Here is a 20,436-nt window from a genome sequence, read left to right on the forward strand (position 1 = left end):
TTTTGCCAAAGACACTTCCCTTTTCACAAGCTTTTATAGATTAAAATGGGAGTACACATACATACGTTATATAATTTGAACCCTCCCAAAATGGAAGAGAACTGAATGTTCTTAGCTACAGATATTGCACTGAAAATAGTTTCCCGCTTACAACTGTCCCTCAGCCTTGCAGTTCTTTATCTGTTAAAAGCAGACACAGGGAGGAACTCAGCAAATGAAGAAAGCACTTCTGTAGAAGGGGCCTCATCTAGTATCTGCTGACACTCTGAATTCTGTCAGTAACTTACAAAGTGACCTCTCATCACTGGCTGTCATTAATAAGAGAAATAATAAATGGGGGAACATCACCCATCCCTTCACCTTTCCTGCCTTGGGCATTTGGTTTTTGCTGAGTCAGAATGATATGGGCATTTGTTATTAGACCTTATTATTCTTACACTCTGACACATAACCATTGTTCGTCCCTAATAAAAGGATCTAGGGGTCTTTGTAGATAACACGTTGTCTAATTCTGGGCAGTGTCATTCTGTGACTACTAAAGCAAATAAAGTTCTGTCTTGCATAAAAAAGGGTATTAACTCAAGGCATGAAAACATAATTATGCCTCTTTATAGGTCCCTGGTAAGGCCTCATCTGGAGTATGCAGTTCAGTTTTGGACTCCAGTCCTTAAGAGGGATATAAATGAGCTGGAGGGAGTGCAGAGACGTGCAACTAAATTGGTTAGAGGGACGGAAGACTTAAATTATGAGGGTAGACTGTCAAGGTTGGGGTTGTTTTCTCTGGAAAAAAGGCGCTTGCGAGGGGACATGATTACACTTTACAACAGGCCCGGACTGGCAATCTGTGTGGTCGGGCATTTGCCCTAAGGGCCGCTCTATATTTTGCTTAACTGGGCCGCTACCGAGAAATAATACTTATTAGAATTTACTGTACCTTTCAATGCATCTGGAGGGCTCTAGGACCGCTCCTCCGTCCTAGCTCCCACTGTGGCTCCGCCCCTCCCACGTCTCTCCGTTCTCTACTGCTGCTGTTGCTGCGTTCACAGTGGAAGCCGGAGGAAGAGGGCCTTCAGCATGGCCTGTCAGTCCCCTGTCTCTGTGAGCCCGCATCAGCACAGACAGCTGCAGCACACTACTGTATAGGTGTGGAGAAGTGCGGATCATATTTATGCTGATTGCTGGCCTGCCTGTGCTGCGCGTGAACGCAATGCTCCCTGCCACAGTAAGAGGCAATTAACCATTTTTTTTTGCACTGTGCAGTCAAAACAATTGAAAAAAAAGGAGAGGCTGATCTAATAAAAAATAAAGGGGCAAAATAAATAGGAGTGAAGATGGGGAAGCAGAATAAGGAATGAAAGGAGAGAAATCTGGAAAAAAAGTAAAGCTAAATGGTGAAGGGTGTAAAAATGAAGGGTTATGAGTGAGAATTTGAAAAAAGTAGAAAGTATCTCTCCTCTTTTCTTTCTGTAATTCTTTGGCAGTGGGCTGTGATAGTATGAAATAGTTGTGGGCCACTATGTTCTATTAAGAGAATTTCTCGATCCGCAAACTGACCCTATCCCTCCTGCCCCCGCACCCGACCCTAACCCGCCCGCTCCCTACCCGCACCCAACCCGGGCCCGCTGCTCCCTTTTATTTATAGACCCGCAGTAACGTCACAGGTGGGGCAGGGCAGGTGGAAGTCTATATATTCCGGAAAGCCAGAAGCCGGCAGTACTTGGTCGGCTGGGAGAGCAGCAGAAGAGCTCAACCCACCCGCGACCCGTGCATTTTGTCCAGGGGTCGGCCTGAACCCGCCCGACCCGCGGGTTCCGCGGGCCTCGGGTCGGCCCGCAACATCACTAAAAGGCAGGGTTACAGCAACAGTTTGCAGGAGAGAAGCAGAGACAGGCACTGGAGTCCCTGTGGTATGCCAGCTGGCAACTCAGTCTAAGGGTCCCCACCAAAATAGCCCCACACTTGATAAGACCGGCCCTGCGGTGCTGCACTTAACTTGCGTACCTCTAGAACTGCTGATGGCTGAGTTATACAGGGAACTCTGAGTATCACTCATGTATTATAAGGGATAATGTACCCCCTACTATAAATTATAAGGATATTAGAAGTCACTGAGGGGTTGTTCTGTGACCATATAAAGGCACAAGGCTGCAGGCTGAGTTATACAGGGAACTCTGAGTATCACTCATGTATTATAAGGGATAATGTACCCCCTACTGTAAATGATAAGGATATTAGAAGTCACTGAGGGGTTGTTCTGTGACCATATAAAGGCACAAGGCTGCAGGCTGAGTTATAAAGGGAACTCTGAGTATCACTCATGTATTATAAGGGATAATGTACCCCCTACTGTAAATGATAAGCAAACATAAATTTAAATGTCTATTGGTATGTATCTTATAGGATGCATTATTAGAAACTAAAATGTACTCCTTTTGTATTTGTTTATGACTATATATATATATATATATATATATATATAGATATATATATAGATATATAGATATATATATATATATATATAGATATAGAGATATATATATATATATATATATATATAAAATATGCTCGTGTTTAAATAAAAGACCAGCATGCATTTCTGTGTGGGCTGCTTTGATTTTTTTTGCCAGGGCTGCTTTTTACTCCCAGTCCGGGCCTGCTTTACAAGTACATTAGAGGACATTATAGACAAATGGCAGGGGACCTTTTTACCCATAAAGTGGATCACAGTACCAGAGGCCACCCCTTTAGACTAGAAGAAAAGAACTTTCATTTGAAGCAACGTAGAGGGTTCTTCACAGTCAGGACAGTGAGGTTGTGGAATGCACTGCCGGGTGATGTTGTGATGGCTGATTCAGTTAATGCCTTTAAGAATGGCTTGGATGATTTTTTGGACAGACATAATATTAAAGGCTATTGTGATACTAAACTCTATAGTTAATATAGGTAGGGGTATATAGAATTTTAATTAAAAGTAGGGAGGGGTGTGTGTATGGATGCTGGGTTTTCATTTGGAGGGGTTGAACTTGATGGACTTTGTCTTTTTTCAACCCAATTTAACTATGTAACTATATAAAAATATATTATCATATCCTCTCTTGAAACGCAGAAATGCGTTTCATATTACCCTGTCGTTAGCATTTTAAGGGTACTGAGAGGAACCCTGAGAACAAGGAAGGGTTTGTCATAATGAAAACAGTGGTCTTGTGAGTAACAGTTAAACATCATGACAGCACCAGTCACAGAAGTGAAAACTTCAAACTGAGATCAGATAAGAAAAACAGGAGGCTAAAGGGTCTAAAAGTTAATCCTGTTTTGAGGAAGTAACTTGGCTGAGATATAGTTGGCAACACGAAACCTCACAAAAATATTTAAATGTGGCTATCTATATGCTATCATGTTATATTAGGCTTAAAGAAAATATATATATGCAAAAACATATACGTTTGAAAGAAAACATTGCATAAGCATAAAAACACAACTAAGCAAAAATGAATTGAATAATACTGAACATATTGCATCTTTAAAGTAAAAATTATTCTTTTAAGATAAAATTATTATTTTTTTTTCTTTCTTCAAACCTCCCCATAATTATAACACAAAGCAGAATTCTAACAGAGAAATATAGACCAAGTATTAATGCTAAGATGACATGGATAGACTTAACGAAACTTGAAATGGAGTTGTTTAACCCGCAATAAACTTTACCTAATCATTGGTAATAACTGAACTCTACTATAAAAAAATTACACTAATTGTTGTAGCTCTAAAACTTTTGCTATATGACATTCAACAAACATTTTATAAACAATATGAGTACAACCTTCTTTCTCCTATCAAAACACATACTAAACCAAAGTCACACTATGTTGGTCAGTTACTCTATTTATTTGGACAACCTCTATGTTTATGACTGTGATAGATTTATAGATTTTAATATTATGGGCGGGGCTAGTCTTGAATCCAGACTCTATTCAATACTAATATTAGCACATGACAAAGTTCTATTATTATGGATTCTATCATTTTGTTTATGTCAGTGCCATTTACACACAACCAGCTATATATAGAGCTGAGGACCTGGGGCAATAATACAATTGACTAATTACAGGAAACTTTCCTTCTAAAACCTTTTTTTAAACAAATACAATTGTACCCTTGTTGTTTTCATAACTAATCTACAACTAAACATACAGAGAAAATGTTACATTATAAATTCCCATTTTTTTGTCTATTTCACACAATTTAACTATATCACATTCAATACTGTATGAATTTAAAACTTAAAATTAACCCATTTCAATATCAGTCCATTAGTTCATTATAGAGGAAAGTCCAATCAGAGAGACATCATGGCTTTGGATAGGCATATGAAGTAATATTCAACAGTCACTTGTATTCAGTTAATGCAGCAGTCTCTGTACAGTTCTTAAGAGTTCATAATCAGTCCATGGATCCGATATTAGGATAGGCAAAAGATGTAAAGGCATCACAGATATGAATGGCAAACTTTTGAAATGGCTCTTTGTATGTAGAGTTTCCTTAAATGAGTGGTGTGATCAATGATAGCTGTTCTATTTGGAATGGAATGGAATATAGTGAATAATCTCTACAGCTACTGATGGAGTTTTGCTCAGATCACCAACCTGGAAACAAAGAGACGATGTGACAATATCTGGTGTTCTGGTAATACTGACTTGAGTAATCTAGTGTACTAGCTAAATAACTCTAATGAAACCACTGTGTCAATAATGAGAAGTGTTTTTTTTTTTATGATATGAGTGAAGGACGTTTGTTTTCTTGTGGTTAATTCAAATTTAGAAAGTCCACAAAACCTGATAGGATTGTTGCAGAGAATTGACAGGACAGCTGGGAGTAAATCCAACCAAATGCTGACAGTAATTGTGTTGTTGGAAGTGGGATGGTACAAAGACACAACTCCACTTAGTATCAGTGTAATTTGCAAAATTCTAACAGAATTGAAAATTTAATTGTGTAAACTGTCAAATACAACCTGTACTGTTCCTTCTTATAACAAAACAATTTTTTAATTAATCATAAGTAGGAAAAAACATTTAATAACATTTTTATATATTTAGCCCAAATGAGAATGACATAGACCCATTTTAGTAGCATCATTTATTTCTACAAATTTAGTAGTGAAATTACTAGTTATCTAGAAATTAACTATAAATTAACTATAAATTCATTAAGTCACTTCTGCATTTTCTTACACTTGCAGACTTGTGATACAAGATACACAAGTGCAATGATACTGGAGACTTTTTTCTATAGCAGCGGCACAAGCACATAAGCTGCATTTTTATGAACTGAATCTTATTTACTCCCCTCTTGTACTGCAAATGCAGTACAATAATAATATATGAAATATTACCTTCATGTTGGTGAAAAGATCCAGATTGAGGAGATACAGAAACAATACAGATGAATATGAAACAGCAAAGTTAAAAAAATATACTAGCTGTAGGTAAAAGATACTGAGTCAATGAAAAAAGTTAAGCATTTGAAGTAATTAAGCATTGAACTGGTATTTACGCTTACAGCATAAAGACAGTACCATGTCGGATTTTCAAATAAGATGAATATTAACTATAAGAATATTCAGGTTTATTAATGATAACGTATGATTATTTTACTCAATAGAATACATATTCATGATTGATATTATGCATATTTGATTAATCATATAGTGTTGAGAAATGAATGTTATATTTTGTTTTATATAAATTAATGTTTAGTTGGTAAGAAACTTCTGTTCTGAAAAGGATGTTTTATCAGACTCCTAACACAGGTGTATAACCTTTGTGCTTAAAGCAAATCTCAAAGGTTGTATAATCCTTGGTGTCTGTGTGAATAAGATGAGAACACCTTGAAGGATTTTACGAACTATCCACAGTATAGAGCACACCTGTTTGAAAGGGTAATAATTAATCAAAGACCAAACCAACTTTGAATGGCTAGTGTGTTCACAAGTATATTGTATGTGTACTGAAGGTATTAAGGAGTTACACAGCATTGTTCTAGTCTGAAGCAATGTCAACAATAATGTGTAACATCAAATTAAGAAAGGTCAAAGGCTATTATGTATTTTTTAGATATTTTCAGGTCACGATGTTTGAGGAAATAGTGCCATCTACAGGTAGTGTAGGACATCACGCCCAGGGGTAAATAATTGACATTTTACAAAATATTTAGATTATTAGATGGTGATAGTTTAACTTTTGGAGACTACCCTTCAATTCCAATTGGTTAGTTAATTAATCCCAGGGGTTGAGTTTTAGACAGAAAGGAGGGATAAATTAGGAGACACTGGGATACTGGGGAATTAAAAAAAGAAACTATAAAGGGGGCTGACTGGAGGAAAAGAACTACATCTGAAAGAAAGAGAAGGAAAGAAATCTAAAACTACTTGGAGACTCTCAACTATAAGAAGACTCATTCTTCAACTAAAAAGAAAAGAACCAGTGGGTTTTAAAGATCCAGAAAGTGAGATCAGGGTGACATCACAGGCCAGTGAAAACTCTACATCTGGTAAATATAAATTTTTGTTATACTTTTTCTCGATTAAGTTGTATGCTTGGATATTTATTATTCCTATGTGTATTATAGTCATACCCTAAACACTGACTTTCCCAGAATTGCAAACTGGGAATAATCTGTTTAATTTGGGTCCATTTTATTTTTCATTAATATATATATATATATATATGATATCCAAGTTAACGATTTAATGGGGAAATAGGAAAATTTAAGGACAGAATTCCTTAGCAAATCAGAATCAGTCACATATTCCTCCTTTGATTCCAATACCTTATTATTAATAAGAGTGTATATTGTCTTGTGGATGCTCGCCATATTAATGATTTTGGTCTTATCAATTAAAGGGGACCCGTCACCCAAAGAAATTATTCAAAATCACATTTTATCAGATTAGTCAAGCAAAATGAACTTTAATTACACTATATAAATTATTTGAATCTTGCTTCCTTCAGTCTGGGATTTCAAAATTATAACAAGCAGGCAGCAGCCATTTTGTGCACACTGTTATTAAGGCAAGCCTTGTATCATCTCAGAATCTTGTTTGTGCACCAGAATGGGGGACCCAATGTCCATTTCAATGCCCTGGATACACAATAAAATGGTTAAGAGAACGGGGGGATGTGTGGAGAGCAGTGACATGTAGGAAGTGCTGAATAGAAAGTGAAAGTAATTGTCTGCCCCGCCTCTATGCCAGTGGCATAGAGGAGGGGCAGACAATATTTGATTGACAGCGGGGATTTTTAAATGAGCTTACAGCAGCTATGAATGGTTTAATAAAAAATAGAAATTGGATTTCATGTTTAATTTGAAAAGGACTTTTATTATACAGATTTTTGTGTCTGGGTGACAGGTCCACTTTAATATCTGTTGATAAATTTTATCTTGTGTTTATATCAAGAAGTATTTGGTGGATTTTAAAAGCAGTGATAATTTGATTTGTTATTATTATATATAAATAAATTAATTATTTTGTTAAATAGTTGTCCTGATTTTTCACCCTTTGTACCAATTGATTGGGAAAGCTCGATATCGAATTCAGAGTTGGGCATATATTATTTAAGACTCCTCCTGTTTATTACTTATAAGGAGCCTTAAATTCTTTTAAATAATTTTATATAATTTCATTAAATATTCGCACAAATAGCCCGACATAATTTGGAGGCACTGCTGAGATAGAGATTATTTTCTCATATTGGTACAAACAGTGAAAACCATTCCAATACTTCTGTCAAGCTAGTTTGTTTTTTTTTATTAATTGATTGAGACCATGAGTGCTGCAAGCAGTGAGAGTGGGAACACCCCAGAGCAAATGATCCACAATGTTGTTCAATTCATATATACACGGTTAAAATTTGATCAAGGGATGGATGTTTGGATTAATGATTTGAAGAAAAATGCTAGGGCAGACCTTAATGATATCTGGGCAACAGACGGCCTGGTTGAATGATATTTAACATGTATGAACTTAGCCTCTAACAGTTCAGACAAAGAGAAAAAATTAATGTGTGCCCTACCGCCTGTTTTATATGCATTAATGGAAGTAGATACTCTATCAAAGGCTAGAAAAGAAGATATAGAAAAATTGAGGTCTCAATTACATGAGATAGAATCAAATATCCAACATATGAAATCTGAGAGAAACCAATTAGAGATAGATATCTCTAACAAGGAAGCCTTTATTAGGGACTTAGAAACTGATGCTGAACATAGTCGCATAGCATACCGTAAGCTCAGAGAGGATTTTGAAGAATTAAGGCCACAGTTGTTTAAAAATCAACAGTCAGGTGTATATGGTGTGGAGAGATCTCCTGATCCTCCAGTAATCACTCCCCAATATAAAAATTGGGCACCATATGTTCCTAGAGCCAAACCAATTGATAATGTTGATTCAGAGGCACAAGGTGTTTTGGGCCAGTTGGCTGAAGCTTGCCAAGCTGTGACCACCTTATTGGGCAATCACAGAACCAGGACCCCTATAGACTCCTGTCAAGACTCATCCCCAGAGAGGAATGAGCGCCGTAAGTCCCTTGTGTCCAATGTATCCTATAAAAGTTATGCTTCCAATCTTAATACAAGTGGGTCTGAGAGTGATGAGAGGAAGCGGGATTCCAGTCCTGTCCCAAGAAGTGGGAAAAACACCCATAAAAGGGGTTCAAAAGGTAAAAATCCCCAATATCCAGGTTGAAAAACAAAATTCTGCCAACATAATTAAATTCCTGAATACTGCTGTGCCAAAATTCTCTAAGAAAGGTTCTGCCCAAATAGCGACCCATTTTGAAATGTATGAGTCTACTATGGACTCTTTGGACTTGTCTGAAGCAGACAGAATAAAATTTCTTCCATGGGCCTTTGATGACAGATACCGTCATTACTTTTCCTCCTTTAGAGAGAGAGGAATCACTAAATGGCAGTCAGTCCTACATGAAGTTAAATTAGAATTTGGGCCATACCGAACTACCACTGCCGCAAAGAGAGAAATTTATAAACTGTCATGTAGCTCTAATCAAAGCCCTCGAGAATTTCTCTCTGTACTTAAAAATGCATATGGTTTGGCCTACAGAAATCCCGATTGGGAATCTGTGGAATTTAAACAAGTATTCTATGAGGCCTTACCAACCCAGATCAGATTAAGTCTTGCTCATGATCTGGATTTTGAAAACCCTCTAGAAAGATTGGTAACATCGGCAACTTTACTGTTTAACATCAGTGAGGGCCAAAACTTAAATGAAAGGAAGTTTAAAAAATTCCCAGAGCACAATATCGATGAGTCCACGGTAAAACCTCATTTAAATTTTGAGTCCCAGCCAAAGAAAGTACCTTCAGCCAATGGGTCTACTCAGCAGAACCGAATACAGCCAAATCCCATACAAAACAAACCTCAAAATCCTAAGGGATCAGACGGGAACAGCTCAGGTTCTGGAAGCCAGGACTATCGTCCTCATTTCAACCGGGATTACCGAGGGTACCAGGGTAGACAGAATTATAGGGGTTACCAAGAGTATAGGCGTCCCCAGGGGTATAGACATTGGGACAATAGGCCCAGGCAGCAATGGGGAAAAGGGCAGGAATCACCAAATTCACCCAGGGGTAAATCACCCACAGGGAACCAAAATGGTCCCCAGAATCAAAACCCACGTAAACCTAGCAGATTTGATCAACTTGCAGATCAGGTTTCCAAGTTAACTGACATTGTAAGTAAATTGTCTCAGGTTTCTGCACCAAAACAGTCTGAGGATTTTTTAGATGTGAAGGCGGGACCCAGTTCCGCCAATTAAAAGAAACAGGGTCAGGTCCCTGTACGGAAATAGATACGGCAATACCAAATATGGACAACAATCATATTTTGCATTGCACCGACCCAATCGGGGTCAAAGGGAAGTCTAATATTTCATTTATCTTGCAGCCAAATAAGGTAAATTCTCGTGATCCAATGTCACTACAGCCCGTGTGTGAAATACCCTCTGTTCAGTTAGTCCCAGTGGTGGAATCCATGGGAACCCAGATGACCTGCAGGCGGAACCAGGAGGAGATAAATCCAAATATCCTGACGTTGCAGAAGGATCATTCTTTAAAACAACAGATGGCAAATCACTCCAATTTTCTCTGTAATCTCTTACAGTTAGACGGCCGATACTTTATAGATACCTGTCTCCAAGATGGATGTGTCAGACCAATCCAAGGTTTATCGGATACCGGGTCTCAGGTCACTACCTATCTTTTAGCCACTTCCAACAGATCTTGGGGTCATCAAAAAAGAAACCGAGATTAATGCCATTTGATGGCTCTTTGATAAGTGTGGGCGGTGACAGTTTACAGGTGAAAGGCACATCCTGGCTGACATGCAAGATTGGCAAAAAGATCCTTAGACATCCAACATTGATTGTAGACCTCCCATATGATCGTTTGATCATTGGGATCGATTTGCTCAAGCGATTAAATTCCATAATTTACTTCATAAATGAGGCAATTTGGACCCAAGTGAAAATTCCAATTGCTTTTGAGCGCTCCCGTAATGCACAATCGCAACATAGTTGCCACATGATTGAAGAAAGGCCTAATTCTGTTGAAATCCATTTCCGGAACAGTCAAATACCAAATATATCAATTCTGAAAAACGGTAAACCTGAAGAAAGTGTTAATACTTCCTTCCACATCATTAATATCCAAAAGGACAAAATCGAAAAGATAATTTTGGAAGATGATGTACTAACCATTTCTCTTAAAGGGGGAAATCAGGAAGTTGCAGGCATAACCAGACATGCACAATCATTGGTTAAAATCGAAAAGACCAATGATACTATGCTGGTTCCCATACAGGTAAATAATATTGCCCAGGTGAAATATGCCAAATTGGATCTCAAATCTGAGGCCAGCTACATAAGTCTAGGACTTCTGAAGCAGATTACAGATCCTCAGATGATTAAATTTTCCTCCTCACAGGAATGGGTTTATGACCTGGATAAAGATGACCAGAGTCAAAATGTAATTGCAAGATGCATTTTATCTAACTTCCTCAAAAGGAAACCGATACATGCTGACTGTAACTTGTTTGTTTACAAAATGGATAGAATGTCTGCCATGTATTGAATCCAGCGTATTGAATCCGACCGCGTATTGAATCCGACCGTGGAAGTCACTTCACCAGTGAAGTGATGACCAAGATGTGGGAAATTCTAGGAGTCAAAAGGAAGCTACACACAAGAACAATCACATTTTCTGTGATTTCTTTTTCAGTGACTTCTTTTTGCACATAAACTGCTCTCAAGTTCCAAAGTTGCACCTCAAACTGAAAACCAATTCATGCACAAAGAAAAGTTTTGTGTACAGGACCGGATCAGTTAATGTCAATACTTACAAAAACAAAGCTATTTGCTCCATTTTGTAGCAGAAGAACCTGTGCCTTTGATTGCTCACCATGACATAGCATCCAACGTGAGAAAAACATAATGCTTTTACAACCTTGGCTGGTAAAATGAGCCATTATATTGTAAAGAACAAAGTTGCCTGCATTCAAGGCATTTGATGGCAGGGAAACACTTGCGTTTATTATTTCTGCAGAAGTGCAACATTTCGGGCCACGTCCCTTTGTCAAACCTACGGAACCCATGGTACAAAAAATATATATAGGGTAATCAATTAAGAAAATTTACATACACAATTATGTAAAGGCAAAAACTCAATGTGCAGTGATATAGGCAATATGGTCAACCCACCCGACAAAGGAATAATCCAGAAAAATACTTTGTGCATGTATGGCAGGGAACCTGAGGTATACTCCTATATGGCAGAACCGAGTCACGGTGAAGTAAATGCAGGATTTAATGAGACAAAGTAACTAAACAGGTCCATGATGAAAATATAAAAAATATACAAGCCAGTGAAAAAAGAATTCAGCATAAAATGAGTCCGCTAAACAGGCCAAAAGGTTGGGCCAGGCAGCAAGCATACGGAGTCCGTTAATAATCCAAAAGGATGGGTCAGGCAACAGGCAACAATGTCCAAGAACAGGCGAATAGGTTGCATCTGGGAAATCCAATAGGACAGGCAGGCCAGAGCACAGGAACAAGGCTGGGAATCACAGAACGAGGGAGGGTCTCCAAAACAGGAAACTCAGGAACAGGAATCTCAGGAACAGGAATCATAACAGCAAGATCTGGGCTATGAAGCACAATGACCAAGCAACTAGCAATGGTCAGGGACAGGCTTATAAAAGGTCTTGATTACTGGATGACGAACACATGGAATTAATGAGGTGGGCAGAGACTAGGGAGCCATAAAGAACACAATTAATACACGAGTAGGAGGACTGGCCAGGAGCAGCCATGAGAGCCATAAGTGGCTCAACCAGCAAGTGCACAGTTCCAGGATTACACATCTCGTCCTGATAATTGTTTTGGGGGGATTAATTCCACAGCATTTAAATTGCTGAAGCTTAAAAGATTATGTAGTTCTATATAAAATAATAGTTTTGAAAAAATGCTAGCCTTGTCTATCTATTCAAGAAGAGTAGATTTTAGACAGTTTGAAGTAACAAAAATCTGTGGGTTTGTAAATAATTCAAGAGACAGAGGACATTTTCCCTCCTTAGGTAAACTTATCATTGGTGTTCCTGGAGACTGTGTATCTTGTTAAACTGCTTGGTTATTCAGGGTGTGTAGGCTTAAGTTTTCCAATCAGGGTTGGACTGAGGGCCCGGGGCCCACCGGGACTGCTGTCCAGGGCCCCCACCCGCGTGTGTGCCCAGACTGCGCCATGCGCATGCGCAAACACAATTGCTCGGCACAAATGCACAGACGCCACTGCTCTGCGCCAGAAAAAAAATTATATGTCGGGTGAGGGGGTCTGGTCCAGTCCAACACTGTTTCCAAGTTTGGCTGTTAAACTGTAAGGCCCTGATAAGTTACATCAATTTTTATAGTAAACCTTACTAGCAGATATGGTATAGCTTGTTAAGAGACAAGGGGACAAATGCACTAAAGCGCAAAGCACCTAACGCTAGCGCAAATTCGCCAGCGTGACGTAATTTCGTTACTTTGCCGATTTACTGGCGTAAATTCGCTAGCGAAGTGGACCTACTCTAGCGCTACTTCGCACCCTTACACCAGGCGAAGTTGCGCTATGGGAAAGGGACGTAACTACGCTAATTCACTAATGTGTGCATTTTACTGAACGTTACCTCTTGCGCCAGACTTTCCTTTGCCACCTCAGACCAGGCGAAGTGCAATAGAGTAGATAGGGATTGCTTCAAAAAAAGTTGACATTTTTTTCTAAGTCCCAAAACATGCCTTTTTTAAGGGTGATAAGCTGAAAAAGATAGTACTTTTTTTGGGGGGCACCCTCCTTCCCCCCTACATTTCCTAACATATGGCACCTAAACTATACAGTCGACTGCGGCAAAGTCGCCTGCGGCATGGCACACGTGTTGCTTCATATTCCAAAGTCGCCCGAAGTTTCCTCGCGAGGGAACTTCGGGCGACATCGGAATACGAAGCGACACGTGTGCCATGCCGCAGGCGACTTTTAATTTTACCCGGCGCAAGACAGAGGTAAGGCATTTGGGGAGATTGGTCACTGCAAAGACGAGGCGATTAGTCGCCAGGCGACTAAATCTCCCCAAATCGCCCAGTGTGACCTTACCCTTAGACACAAGGGGTTGAGATAGGTGAAACAGCATGAAATGAAGTGATACCTAGCTAAACAACCACATGCCATAGAACTATTTTTATCCAGTAGGGGAGAACTAATAATAAAAATGTTTGCATTCCTCTAGCATCTTTTACACTTGGAAAAAAGTAACGTAGCAGTCAAATATTTATTTTAGGAGGTGACTCAGGATTTTGAGAATCTGGCCAGTACTCTGAATTTGTAGTAAAAACTGTATGTCAGGAGTGAAATCTAACAAGTTCTGTCTATTTATAACTTTCTAAGCTCCAATTCCTGTAAAATGCAGTAAATGATTATTTTGTGTAACTGACAAAAATATGACAAAATCTGTTTAGCAAACAGTATTTGTAGATGATTAACTATGTTCTCTTGAGAATATCCTCTATGAAGTAAATTATTAAAGAAGTAAGAAATAATGAAAGACCAGAGTATATTTAACATAGCCTTGCTTTGTGTAATTAAGGGATGAGAAAATGCTTTTCAAGTTGAACTTGCGAAATGTAGTTATGTTGTATTATCCCAGTATAATATCTTTAGGAGCACCAGAATATAAAAGCAGATATAGACACAGAGCCTGATGCACAGCAAAAACCATGAATTTCAGAAAAGCTAATTTTAGTGCCTTGAGGGCTGCCCTTCAGAGCATTGTCATTTAAAATTATATTAAATCGTTACTGTTCTCAATTTATTCCCATAAGGAGTAAATGTAGAAGCACTAAAAATCCCCGTATATGGCTTACTATAGAGGTAAAGAAGTTAATAGGAAAGAAGAGAAAGGCTATAAGTCTGTTGAGACAGAAGCTGCATTTAATGAATATAAACACTATAATTAACATTGTAAAACAGCAATCTGGAAGGCAAAGAAAGGAAATGAAGAGTGCATTGCAGCTGAGGCTAAGCCTAACCCCAAAAAGTTTTTTAAGTATATTAGTAGTAAAAAGATGTGGGTTGAGAGTGTTGCTCCTCCTAGCTGCACTGCTCAATCTAGTCAGTGGCTGACTTAGGATATGATTCATAAAGCTTTAATAAAAATGTATGTAAACAAGGTGCCAGGGCCAGATGGCATTCACCCCCTGGTTCTAAGAGAGCTTAGTTCAGTTTTAGACTGGCCCCTATTTCTGATTTTCTCAGATTCACTTTTATCTGGTATGGTAGCTATGGACTGGAGAAAAGCTGATGTGTTTCCAATATTTAAAAAGGGATTACGATTTCAGCCTGGCAATTATAGGCCAGCTCTGGTGGGCAAATTATTTAAAGGTTTGTCCTAGTGAATGGCATTATGAGCAGCAATCAGCATGGCTGATCCGTTTTATCTTTATTACAGACACATGGTTCTTTTTAGCACTTTTAAGGGATTGAATGCCCTGGCACAATTGGACTTTTTCACAGAATTTTTGGTGTTTTAAACAACATGGTTTTTATGTAATATTTTGTAATGCTTTTTAAAGTTTTTTTTAAAGTTTTTTAAAAAAAAACTTTTCTCCACATGTTATAAGGTCATTGGTTGAGAACTTTGAGAACTTTGTCTTTCAAACTGAATGTTGGCAATTATGTATGCTAATTATTTTAATTGGTCACTCTTTATATGGTTTGCACTTTGGTCAGTTTGTATGCTTGATAAAGGGGGTCACCCCGAAACGTTGCACGTCTGCACAAGAAATAAAAGCAAGGGGGAACCCTGCATTTCACTTGCCTCGAGTGCCAGAGTTTTTCTCGTTTTATGAAGGATAGGTCATGTCAGACAAATTTGATTGCTTTTTATAATGAGGTAAGTTAGATGCTGGACAGTGGGGGGGGCAGTAGATGTGATCTATTTGGATTTTGCCAAAGTGTTTGATACCATGCCCCACAAATGATTGCTTTCTAAACTAAGGTCTGTTTGGCTTAATAAAGTCATTTGCACATGGATAGGAAACTGGTTACAGGATCGGTTACAGAGGGTGGTTGTTAATGGTACATTCTATACTTGGAGTAAGGTTCTTAGTGGGGTCCCTCAGGGCTTGGTATTGGGTCCACTTTTATTTAACTTGTTCATTAATGACTTAGGGGAGGGTATTGTAAGTAATGTATCAGTGTTTGCAGATGACACAAACAAGGGAAAGTTGTGCAACGAGGCTGTGACCACAAAATACATATAGACAAATACAAGAGGTCGTCTGCACTCAACCCATTATCAATATAATTAAGACATTGAGACATTTTGTGCATACAACTACTAAAAAATGCCTTACCCATTAAACAAAACAGGAATTGTTTGTTCAATATATTTAAGCTGGCTAACTACGTCAAAGTCATCCCATATCTGGCCAGTCCTACTCTCAAATTGCATCTGATTCATTAAGAATTCTATTGCCTGGTGCTAGGGTTTGGCATGTGGTGGAACGAGTGGACAGATTATTGGGAGGGGCTGGGGAAGACCCAGAAGTACACATAGGTGGGGTGGAGACCACAGGCAGATTTATTAAGGGTCGAATTTTGAAGTTAAGAAAATTCGAAATTCGACCATCGAATTTAAGTACTTCGATAGTTGAAGTATTTTTTCCAGTGAAAACGGCGTTTCTGATCGAATTAAAAATGTGTGATCGAACGATTTAAATCATTCAATCGTAGGAATAGCACCTTTGATTCAAAGGTTTTGGCTGTAGCGTATAGTCGAAGAGGATCAAAGGTTGCCTTTGCCCCCACTTCCATTCGAATCGTTCGATTCAAACGTTTAATGCCCCACTTGCTTTATGCCATTTTTTTTAAACAGGAAGCCCTTCAGAGGCCATTTTAAGCTCATTTTCGGCCTTAATGCACACTTGCTATTTGGATGAGCCAGGAGAGAGGGGGACAGGGACTGGTGTGTCACAGGGAGGGGTTCCTGGATGGACGGAGATGAGAGTAGGGCAGGTGGGGGTCACATAGAGAGGGGGGTGAGAGTAGGGCAGGTGGGGGTCCCATAGAGAGGGGGGTGAGAGTAGGGCAAGTGAGGGGTCCCATAGAGAGGGGGGTGAGAGTAGGGCAGGTGGGTAGTCCCATAGAGAGGGGGGTGAGAGTAGGGCAGGTGGGAGGTCCCATATAGAGGGGGGTGAGAGTAGGGCAGGTGGGGAGTCCCATATAGAGGGGGGTGAGAGTAGGGCAGGTGGGGGTTCCATAGAGAGTGCGGTGAGAGTAGGGCAGGTGGGTGGTCCCATAAAGAGGGGGTGAGAGTAGGGCAGGTGGGGGTCCCATAGAGAGGGGGGTGAGAGTAGGGCAAGTGAGGGGTCCCATAGAGAGGGGGGTGAGAGTAGGGCAGGTGGGTGGTCCCATAGAGAGGGGGGTGAGAGTAGGGCAGGTGGGAGGTCCCATATAGAGGGGGGGTGAGAGTAGGGCAGGTGGGGGGTCCCATATAGACGGGGATGAGAGTAGGGCAGGTGGGGGTTCCATAGAGAGGGCGGTGAGAGTAGGGCAGGTGGGGGGTCCCATAGAGAGGGGAGTGAGAGTAGGGCAGGTAGGGTGTCCCAAAGAGTGGGGGGGTGAGAGTAGGACGGGGGGGAAGAGTAGGTTAGTGAGGGTGTCCCCAACCCACATAGAGTGTCCCCAAGGGCAAGCCGCATGTCCCCCTCAACATCGGGGACACGCGGCAGGTCTCGTACCCCAGCCAGGGTACGGAGGAGCTCCCCCAGGGAACGCTGCATGTCCCCCTCAACATCTGGGACACGTGGCAGGTCTCGTACCCCAGCTAGGGTACGGAGGAGCTCCCCCAGGGCACACCGCATGTCCCCCTCACCATCAGGGACACGCGGCGGGTCTAGCACCTCAACCAGGGCTGGGACTAGCACCCCCAGGGGGAGGCATGCCAGCATGGAGGAGGAGGCTAGACCAGCACAGCACAGAGGAGGCAGGAGGAGGAGGATGATGATGATGGCGGCGATGAGGGCCACAGTGGGCGAATGGGTCGCCTCCTTTCCATTGACGAGAATGCAGCACTGGTCGAAGAAGTCATCAAGCAATGGGATGTGTTGTTTGGGAGCCAGTCCAATTGCATCAATGCTGCCAGATGTCAAAAAATCTGGCAGCATTTAACTGACAGAGTCAATGCTTGTGGCGCTGTACACAGAGATCGCAACACGGTATACAAGTGCTTCAGCGACCTGAAGCATTGGATACGGGCAAAGTTATCTGCCAGGAGAGTGAAGGCCCAGAAGAGGGGGGTAGGAAATGTTAAAAAAGTGGATTAAAGAGGTGGTTGACCTTTAAGTTAACATTGAAGTATGTTATGTTATTATTCAGACTATCACATAATTATATTCCAGTCTCTTATTTAGATGAATGCATGGTTGCTATGGTAATTTTTATCCTAGCAACCACATTGTTGAAATTGGCAACTGTAGAGCTGATTACATTTTTTTTAATCATAATACTGTGCACCATTGTAAAACATAACTTAAAGGTGAACAACCCCTTAGTGTGTAAAAGTGAAGTGTGAAGCAACACATGCAGAGCCTACAGCAGCTGTATTGTCATCTATTACATTCTTTGCTGCTCGCATCATTGCAAACAGTGCCTTTGTGTCATTTATTTAACTTTGACTGAAGCATGTCGGAGGTCTGTCCAGCAGGCTAATAAACAAGTTCACTTGCACTAGCATATGATTGTGTATTTAAAGACCTTTTTTCTTTATTTCTTCACAATTGCAGCACCACCGCATACATCACGCCATGGCTCGGACAGAGACCAGGACCGGGATGCAGATGCTCAGCAACCCCAGGAAGAGGGTGTGGCCGGAGATAGCCCCAGAGCCCCTGGAGCTCAAGGTACAGACATGTTCCATGTTTGTGGCCAATGTAGTTGCTTCCTCAAATTGTTTGGAACATTACTAATGTCCTACTTCACATTACAGAACACCAAGCTCCCTGCCGTGCCCAGTCACCAGCCGTGATTCCTGTGGTGCCCCCCAGATGTAAGAGCAATGCGTTTAGCTAATAACCCTTCCTTTATTTGTCTGTGTGTGTCACCAAACAAAAAAAAAACAAACACATACATACTTATGCAGCCTTCTTTTTTTGGGGAGACTAGTGCCTTTTCAGTGTTTGTTGATTAGAAGCAGTAGGTTGTTCAACCAAAATTTTTATATAATCTACATTTTTTTGATTTTCCTATGGGACCAAAGTATAAATTATATCCTTATAAACGGTGAACTATTGCATCACTATGCTCCCTTTATAAGCTACACACATTTGCTTCTGCTGCTCTGGCTCTGCAGCTCTCCCTGCCACTTCCTGTGCCACTACCGTTCTGACTGGCAGCCTCAAATCACCATACAGCACTCCTGCTATTTCACTCTCTCTCAGCCCCGCTTTAAAATCCTGCTGATGTCCCAAAAAAAAACCCACACATATTTGGTCAACATACAGATTAATGTTCCATTTTAACTCCAGTATTGGAATATTTTTGGCACCCCCCACCCAAACATGGAAACACCCACCACCAATGGAACTTGGAATATTAGCTTTGGCAACTTCCTTTCCCACCTTAGTTTGGTTATGGGTTATGCACATGTCCAATAAATGTATCTATATTTATATTAGATTTTTCTTGTAGGTGATGCTGCTGCTCCTGCTCCAGCTGCAGCAATTGGGGGACCACCACAGGAGGAAGGAAGGTGACTGGGTGAGAGACTTGCAGAACAACGTGGGCTTCTGGAGAGGCTTTGTCGCCAGCACCGCTGCCAGGATCTCTGGATGCGAAGATGGATGTCACTCATACATGGCACCATGCGTAACATTCATTCAAGCATCCACCTGGTGGCAGCTGTTTGAGCCGTGCCTCACCGATCAGAGGGCGCTGCTGCAGGTCCAGTCCCTGGTCCTGCTGCTGCTCCCCCTCCACCCCCACCCCCTGTATCTCCTCAACAGCACAGAGGGAGGGGGCGTGGAAGGGTACAAGGTCCTGTCCGAGAGGACAAGCGTAAATGTCCCCAGCTCCAGTCTGTGTCACTTTCCAACTGACACTGGCCTCTTTGCCCATTTTATACTGGCAGATAACTTCGCCCAATTCACGCTTCAGGTATGACTCTGTCCATTACCCAGCAATGGGACTGACTCCCAAACAACACCTCCCATTGTTTAGACCATGCTGCAATTTCGTCACTGAGGGGTGCCATATCTATCTTTTAAAGTAAAGCAATAAATCCAGCAGCACTCTGATATGTGATTCAATTGTTTATTCGTGCCACTAGCAAAGCAACGTTTCCAGCCCTTGATCAAGCCCCGACGCTTCAAAAGGTGACTCAGTGTAAGTGTGGCACCATTACTGATTTGACTATATCTACCATCTTTTGGCACCCTTTCCAATAAGATCTTGAAAAGTGCTTACTAACATCAAAGTGCATTTGCTCTAACATATTTGTCTATTTATGGTGTCATCAGCACCAAGGTGTGCCATATCTGCCATCCATTGGCGCACTTTCCAAAAAGATCTGGAAAAGCACTTACTAACATCAAAGTGCATTTGCTCTAACATATTTCTATGGTAATGCTGCAGTGTTTCACAACACATTCACTTGGCCCAAAAATTTTGCATGTAAGGGTCCATAAATTCCAATCATTGCAAGCATATGACTACACTTTTTATTGTGTATTTATCACTAGTGCAGGTAACTTATGAATGTGTATGTATGTGTTTTACATGTTATGTGCATTCATGTAACAATGGACTATGTTCATGAAAAAAATTGTACCTTGTGCTTTG

General features: G+C 40.6%; 1 long non-coding RNA gene and 1 pseudogene across 1 annotated transcript; both read left to right on the top strand.

The window, feature by feature from the left end:
- Positions 1–939: 939 nt before the first annotated feature.
- LOC108704895 lies at positions 940–19,892 on the top strand. Its single transcript, XR_005961565.1, has 4 exons — positions 940–1,222; positions 18,384–18,500; positions 18,587–18,646; positions 19,288–19,892. It is a non-coding gene; the product is annotated as an uncharacterized LOC108704895 (long non-coding RNA).
- On the top strand, positions 7,627–10,244 carry LOC108716329 (annotated as a pseudogene).
- Positions 19,893–20,436: the final 544 nt, after the last annotated feature.

Source organism: Xenopus laevis, chromosome 5S (assembly GCF_017654675.1).
Source record: "Xenopus laevis strain J_2021 chromosome 5S, Xenopus_laevis_v10.1, whole genome shotgun sequence".
In the NCBI taxonomy this organism is placed as follows: domain Eukaryota; kingdom Metazoa; phylum Chordata; class Amphibia; order Anura; family Pipidae; genus Xenopus; species Xenopus laevis.